Source organism: Anguilla rostrata, chromosome 8, assembly GCF_018555375.3.
Source record: "Anguilla rostrata isolate EN2019 chromosome 8, ASM1855537v3, whole genome shotgun sequence".
In the NCBI taxonomy this organism is placed as follows: Eukaryota; Metazoa; Chordata; class Actinopteri; order Anguilliformes; family Anguillidae; genus Anguilla; species Anguilla rostrata.
The window spans coordinates 42,943,328-42,951,643 of NC_057940.1; the positions used below are offsets into that span (position 1 = coordinate 42,943,328).

General features: G+C 42.4%; 1 protein-coding gene across 1 annotated transcript in view; it reads right to left on the bottom strand.

Moving 5' to 3' along the window:
- Nucleotides 1-8,316, bottom strand: part of LOC135261772 (class I histocompatibility antigen, F10 alpha chain-like) — a 43,559-nt gene that overhangs the window by 19,276 nt on the left and 15,967 nt on the right. The gene's annotated exons all lie outside the window — the stretch shown is intronic.

Below are 8,316 nucleotides of genomic sequence, written 5' to 3' on the forward strand. Positions count from 1 at the left end.
CCTTTCTCTCCCTCTCTCAATTCAATTTTTTCAATTCAATTCGCTTTATTGGCATGAATGTTGAAAGAAACAATATTGCTAAAGCATTCAACAATACAACACAGTTTAGGTAATAAACATAGAAAGGTAATAATTAAACAATTTCAAATATACATGAAATAAATGAAAAGATGCAAATAAATAAATACATTTAAAAAAATAAAACCGTAAATACGTAATTAACAGATAAAACTAGGACCATTCAGCAGAGTACCTGGGTTTGGTTGACCAAGTTGAAAATTGGTTTATAAATTATAGTGTGGATGTAGCTGTATTCCTTAAAAGATGACACGCCAGTATATATTTTGCACAAAGCTCTATTATTGCAACATGTTCTCCAAGGAGAATGCACATTTTTTCATCAGTCCCTAAATATTGGAAATGTTTTTATTTTTTCAGAAATATTTGAAAAAAGTGCTGTTCTAATGGCTTCATATTTGGAACAGGAATGGAGAAAATGTTCCTCATTCTCTACCTCCCCTGAAGTACAATGTTTACATAGTCTGTGGTCTCTAGGTAACCAGGTTCTTCTATGCCGGCCTGTTTCTATGGCTAGCTGGTGGGCGCTGAGTCTGTACTTTGTTAATAGCATCCTTTTTGTGGGGTCTCTAATTATGGTGAGATACTGTGCCAATCTGTAATCTTTTTTCAAGTTTTGGAAGCAATTAATTTTGTTTATTAGTTAGATTTTTTCTTGCCAATAGTGATAATATTCATCTTGCATTGTTTTTTCTATTTGTTTGAATTTTGCCAATGTGGATTGTGTCATGGGTCTGGGGTGCAGTGGCCTTGTGCTGCCACTAGAAGGCAGGAAATGCTTCATTTGTTTCAGGTGTTTGATTCCCTATTATTTTCACCTGGGGAGGTGCCTTTATAAGCGCTGCCTGAACAGCAATCAGTGCTTCTGTGTTAAACCTCTTTTACGCTAAGCCGATAAGGTATAGGTGCTCGGTGGACTCTGTACAGAATTGTGTTTGTGGGTGATTCTGTGTCCTCATTTAAAGGCGTTCAGTCTCTTGGCACAGTGAGCGCATTCTGACGCCTTAGGCATTTGTTTCTCTAAGCTGCGTCTCAGGTTTTTTCTTTTCGCTGAGCACTAAACATGGTAGAGATTCAGGAGGAATTATCATTTGGTTTAACAAACATTTTCTAGATGACATTTCCCCTGTGAAAAAAGGGACAACACATATCTGAAGTTGAAAGCAGAAGCAGAAGTTAAAAAGAGAAATTGTTACTTCAGACCAAGACATTTACCTATGTGCCATTTATATCCCACCTACTGACTCCCCTTATTACTGTGGAGATATCTTCCAGACATTACAGTCTGAAATCCTCCACTTCCAGTCAATGGGATCAATGCTGATAATGGGGGATATGAATGCAAGAACTGGGAAAGAAGTGGATTACACTGATTCAATGGGAGATAAATATGTGTATAACACGGAGATTCCCAGGCATAAATTTCTAAACACAAGACAGAGTTATGACTGCATGGTGAATAGCAGCTGGAAACAAGTGCTACAACTTTGTAATGGCCTGGTTCTGTACATAGTTAATGGCAGAACAAAGGGTGACTCTCTGGGTAGATTTACCTACTGTTCATCTCTTGGTAGTAGTACAGTAGACTATGTTATAACAGATATAGATCCTGATAACATTGATTATTTCATGGTAATGCCACAACTGCTCTTGTCAGACCATTGCCAGATTGTACTCAATCTAAAAAAGGCAGTGAACCAACCTTTACCTTCCAAGGTGCCTAAACTGTTTCCTCTCCCAACAAGATTCATCTGGAGAGAAGACAGTCTTGTTCAATATGAGGCAGCACTCAACAGTCTTCATGCTGAAAACATGATATACAGCTTTCTCTTCACCAAATTTGATGAAGAAAAAAGCAGTATCAATTCAGCAACAAATATATTAACGCAAATAGTCACTGAATTGGCTAGGAAATCAAATTTGAAAAAAGTAAACATTTACAAAGAAAATAAGAAAAAAGTATCAAAACATAAATGGTTTGACAAAGAATGTCGATCATCAAAAAAAGATCTACAAATACTATCAAATAAAAAACACAGAGACCCTACAAACAAAGATATATCAACAGACACTCAACCAATACAAAACCTTAATTAGAAGAAAGAAAGCTAATTATATGTCAAATAAGTTAAATGAAATAAAAGAGGCTATCAACCAAAATTCTTTCTGGGAATTATGGGGAAAACTGGACACCTCTAAGAAAGAAAAACACATGTCCATTAATGATGGAAATATTTGGAAACATCATTTTGAAAACTTATACAGAGCCCAAGAGAGTGAACTCAATCACACCCAAAAATCAGTGATTGAGAAACTATACAATCTAGAATCATCAGTAAAAAATCAGCTAAACCAATTGGACACCCCTATATCTATATTTGAACTAAATGAAAAAATAAAGACACTTAAAACTAAAAAGACATGTGGACCAGATGGCATATGTAATGAAATGCTGAAACACAGTAGTCCTAAGCTCAGAGAAGCCATTCTTAAGTTGTTCAACTTAGTTCTGAAAGAAGGACTCTTTCCTCAGATGTGGAATGAAGGTCATATTACCACAATTTTTAAAAATGGTGACAAATTTGACCCAAATAATTACAGAGGCATCACAATAAGCAGAAACTTTGGGAAACTATTCTGTAGCATTATCAATGCCAGAATACTACTCTTCCTAAAAGAAAACAATATTCTAAGTAACTGTCAAATCGGTTTCCTCCCCAACCATAGAACAACTGATCATATGTATACACTCCACACACTAGTAGAAAAACATGTCCATCAAACCAATAAAGGCAAAATATTTGGTTGCTTTATTGATTTTCATAAAGCCTTTGATTCAATGTTGCATGATGGACTCTTTCTTAAACTTCTTGAGAGTGGAATAGGAGGAAAGGTCTATGACATCATCAAAGACATGTATAAAGGAAACAAATGTTGTGTTAAAATTAATTTTTAAAAAATTAATAAAATTAATAACACTACCTATTTCCATCAAGGTAGGGGAATGCGACAAGGTTGCAATCTTAGTCCAACATTTTAAAATATTTTTCTCAATGAATTGGCCACAACACTGGAGCAGTCATCATCTCCTGGACTAAAATTAGAGGGCAGGGAAATTAAATGTCTCCTGTATGCAGATGATCTACTGATCCTATCTCCAACTGAACAAGGACTGCATCACAGCCTGACCTTACTAGAAAATCACTGTAAAATTTGGGCACTATAAATCAATATGGAGAAAACTAAAATCATGATTTTTCACAAAAAAATCACGTTCTCAGGAAAGTAAATATCAATTCACTCTGGGTGGAACAATTATCAGTCATGTAACTGACTACAACTATCTGCGTCTGACAATCACTTCTTCAGGGCAGTTCAATCTAGCAATGAAAAATTTAGCAGATAAGGCACGTAGAGCATATTGCATATTAGAAAATCACTGTTTCGATTTCACCCTCCTATAAGGATCTGGTTGAAAATATTTGGCAGTGTAATTAAACCAATAGCCACATATGGCTGTGAAATATGGGGCCCCTCTTTCAAAGCAGTCATGAAGCCTGGGATAAAAGCCCCACAGAAAGTCTGAATTTAGATTTTTGTAAAAACATGTTGGGTGTACACAGAAATACTTCAAACCTGGCTTGTAGGGCAGAGCTTGGGAAATTCCCTCTATTTCTCCACATAGAGAAGCGAGCAGCAAAGTTCTGGACCCACCTGACCCATACTGCCCCACAGAACTACTGTAGTAGTGCTTTTTTATATAAGACACAACACCCAGAGAGCGACTCTTTGGAATACCTGGCCCAAAAACACCAGCTAAATTCAACCACACAATCTATAATGGTGGGGGGTGTCGGAGAACCAGAAGCGACTAATACAGGGGAACAAAAAGCTAATGCTACAGGAAGCGTTAACCACCAAGTCACGAAGGACAAAGGAAAGGGAACACCAGAAACTAAAAGACAAAAATAAGATCCTTGGGAGGGCAACTCCCGCACACACAGGATCATATACCAAAATAAAACACGGAGTACAAAACGACTCCGAAGGACAAACCTGTCCAGCCGTAAAACTGGCTCGAGAAACCAAAAACTACCCGTTACAAACCAGGACGAGAAGAAAGGGACCAGTGAAACACAGGCGAAGCTCTGGTACCAAACCCGAGACTGGTCTCAAAAATAAGACAACTGAGTAGAAACCATATACACAACTCTCTGTAGTTTAGAGTGTGTGTGTGTCTCTTCTCTTCTCCATGTCTCTAACAGTATGATCATGTCTGAATTATGTGCAATATTTACAAAATCAGGATCAGTGCTCTTTTCTCCAAAAGTGGAGGAGTACAGCCCCTGAATATTAAAGCTTGTGATTTTAAACCCTGAAATTGTGATTCAATTCTGTCTTTACCAGTAAATGTATGTAGTTGTTTTTTGTTTGTTTTTTTCCAAAGCACTCAGTCCATATAATTTAAAAGATTATTACATATAAATGTCAATATGTGTTTTATCTGACTAAGCTCAGTAGGAGCTTTGGTACCTCCCTTTGACACTACAGAAACAAAGCTTTCAGTCTGTCTCTTAGGCTGGAGCCTATCCACCTGATCTCCAGTGTCAGGCTGCCTGGGCTGGTGGGAAGAGAGACGTGTCTGTTGTCTCAGCTTCATGTCTCCTGGTAGTTGGTCATGGACTGCAGGTCCCTGATGAAGATCTGTCTTCCCTTGTGGTTTTCTGTCCAGTGCTGTGTCTTTGAGCACTTTAGCAAAAAGTCTCATGCCCTCTCTGTGTATATGGACATGGTCATAGAGATGCTAATGTCAGATGCTCCGGTGGTGTGCTACACGCACATAAGGGACCTGAGCACAGTTCCTTGTGACTTCCATGTTTATCTCATTGATAATCCTCTGAGGTACGTCTGTCCGAGGCAGGAGGGTAGATACGATGACCTTAGCTGTAGGATAGGTCTGTGTGGCTGTCTTCACCACAGTAGCCAGGGCCTTGGCCACATTAACTTTCCTCGTGCTGAGGTCATTGGTCCCTGTGGGTAAGATGATGTGGGAGGGCTCTCCCAGCGATGCCTCTGTTAGCAGGCGCAGGGCAGACTGAGTGGTGGGACACCAGAGCTTCCTCACTCTTCTCCCAGGGAACAGCCGTCTCTCGTCTAGATGTTTCCCGTTAGAGTCGCACAGGATGACAACACTGTCCTCTCTGTGGGCTGTTGGTGTGAGCAGTGCTGGGCAGCGGTCTGTTCTTTGTGGTGGTGGAGCCTCTTTTTTTAGAAGTATTATGAGAGGCTGTGGGGGCTGGGGGGGATGGTTTGGTGATGTGTGTTTGTGTGCTGGTGGTGTGGTTGTTGTGTGAGTTGGTGTCATGGTTGATGTGTGAGGGTGTTGTTTCTGTGTGGTTGGTAGTGGTAGTGTGTATGGGAGTGTGAGGAGGTAGATTCCTCTTCAGTTCCTCTAGCTGGTACTCCAGAGCCTGGCTGTGCTGCTCCCTCCTGAACAGTTCCTCCTTTACTCTCTTCAGCTCTCTACAGATCTCCTGGTTGGACTCTTCCAGCTGTCTGACTGTAGAGAAGAGCTGTTGGAGTTGGTCCATAGTGGGGTTTGTAGGCTGGCTGTGGATCAGGCTGAGGCTGCAGGTGGTGTCCTCTTTGAAGAGTACGTAGTCTCTCTCCAGTTCAGCCAGGCTGTCTCTCAGAGCCTTCATCTTAGGAGAGGATGCTGTATCCATGGTGAGGCATGCTGGGAGTTTGGTAGAGCAGGACCCCGGGGGCACATCTTCACTGTTAGGCCTCACCTCTGACTCTTGTTTGAGCTTCTGGGCCTCTGCTTTTAAAAGGAGGAATTTGGTTTGGAAGTCGTTGAGGCTGGACTCTGGCCCTTGTACCATGACTTTTCCGTTGTGGTAGATGTTGACAGTCATCTTGAAGTCATCTTCTCCTTCCAGAGTCAGCTGTCTTCCTTTACTGATGCCTCCTTTCTTAATACAGGTCACAGCAGTATAGATGGCACTGTGCCATGCTGAAGGGTGGTGGGTGAAAAACAGTAGGTTGCACCTGGTTCTCTTTTCTGTTGGCCCGCTGTTGTCAGAGAGCAGAGTCTCTGGGTGCTCTCTCGGGATCCTCTCCTTTACTGCTTTTCTGGTCTTAATACACTTGATTTGTTTAGGGTAGATTGTCAATCTCCACTTCATTTTTGAGAAATGCCTCTGCTTCAGCCTGCTCTGGTTTAGCTTGGGCCTTCATTGCTAACTGCTGTTGTTGTTTTTTTAGCTGTTAGCTAGCAGTTGCCTTTCTTCTTTTGTTATTTTTCTCTTCAAAATATTTTCTGAGGTCTTACCATGGTAGTTTTCTGCCTCTGTAACTTATAGTTCTTTGGTAAATGAACTTGGTGTACTTGGAATAAAAAAAAAACATAAAATTTTTACTGGAAAAATGTTTTTCAGGAGCTCATGTTTGTTGCTGCCAGTTTCCAGGTTACCATGACTACACTACATCTCTCTTTCCCTTACTAGCATCTCGTTCTCTGCCCACCTTTCTCTCTCTCTTCTCCCCTCTTTCTCTCTCTCTCTCTCTCAGGAGAGAGCAGCAGATGACAGTAAGGAAGTGGAGGGCTTTCAGCAGCTGCTCCTGGCTCTGACGCAGTTGAGGAGGCGCGGGGCCGCTAGACTGAAAGGGTTTAATATGACCCTGCTTCTCCCACAGGAAGCAGAGCCTGTCTCACACGCACACACACACACACGGGGGGGGTATATGACTAAATGTATGGTAAAATACTGAACTCACTTCAGCTACCTGCTGTTAGTCTCTCCAGGCTTTTGCTCTTGGCCTATTCTCTCTCTCTCCTTCTCTTTTTTCCCCCCTCCTGTCCCATTCTTTATATGACTCTCTCCGTCTATGTAGAGGGACTAGGCTTGGGGGGGGTCGGATGTGGATGTACAGGGGATGAGAGGGAAGGAGGGTGGGGTGGAATAAGGGAGGAAGGGGACGGAAGAACAACTGAACAGAAGAGGGAGGGTAGTGGCGGGAAAAAGAGGCCCTGTGAAAGGCAAAGCTACCCTGAGGCAGCTTTTCATTGGTCCGATGCCCGTGATGCCCGTTAGGGAAAACCAATCATCATCACTGAGTCACTGCGCAGCTTATTCCAGGTTCCTCTTTCCTCCCTCCCTCCATCCATCTCTGCTTTCCTTCCCTTCATCTCTCCTTTCCTTTCCTCTTTAATCTCTCTATTCCATGCCTTTCTGACCAAGAGATTTTATTGGAATTCTCAGCACTGTACTTATAATCAAGTAATGAAGGTCAGAGGTCGTAGGTCAAAGCTCATAGGTGACAGTGTAAGAATATAACCTTGAAGACACTCCAAACATCTGAGTCAGTCATTGTCTGTGCAAATATTGGTTCGGCCACGATAGCTTAAATAATACATCACACCATAAATGAAAAATCTGATTGCAGGATGCCCTTCAGAGCATGAATTTTTTAAATCATAATTGTTTTTCCCCCCACATGAGAGGTTTTTTTCAAGGCATGAAAATGCCACTATCTTATTCTGAAGTGTGGGAAACTGCCCTGGTGACACAATTTATGAGAGTAGCACATACATTTGGACAAAGATTGAGCAGTAGGTTGAGTTCAGCGGCAGTTGTACATCCTTTTCCCCCGTAGGTGTGAATTCCAAGTTCATTGAATGGAATAATTGTTGTAATCCTTTATTAAAACAAAAGATGTGTTAAAAAAAAGTGTGTAATCTCATATGAATGTACACATATTACACAAGCTGGTAACAGAGCTGGGGTTTTTGTTTGTTTTGATTTCAGTGCTGTACCTTGAGAAATGCTCGTTTGCTGGTGCACAGCAAGAGCGAGTTGGTGCTGGCCATGGCGGACGACACGCTGGAGCTGGACCGCGCCCCGCTCTTCCTGCACCAGATCAAGCCGTCCATCTTCCAGGACCAGGCGTCAGTGGGCGGCGGCTCTCCCCCGCGGCGCGGCAGCGGCAGCGCGGGCAGCCACGACGGCCTGGGCGCCCGACTGGGCCACCTGTCGGCCTTCCTGCAGGCGGAGGCGGAGCGCGACCCATGCAGCGTATCCCAAGAGCACGGCTTGCTTATTTTCACCCACAGGCTCCGGCTAACACCACCGAGCTCCTCAACTACCACGAAGGAGTGCAGATGGGCTGCTGGGGGCTGGTCATCTACGCCGTAACTGCTGCTATTTGCTCAGGTGGGGAGGAGCGCGTCACTCT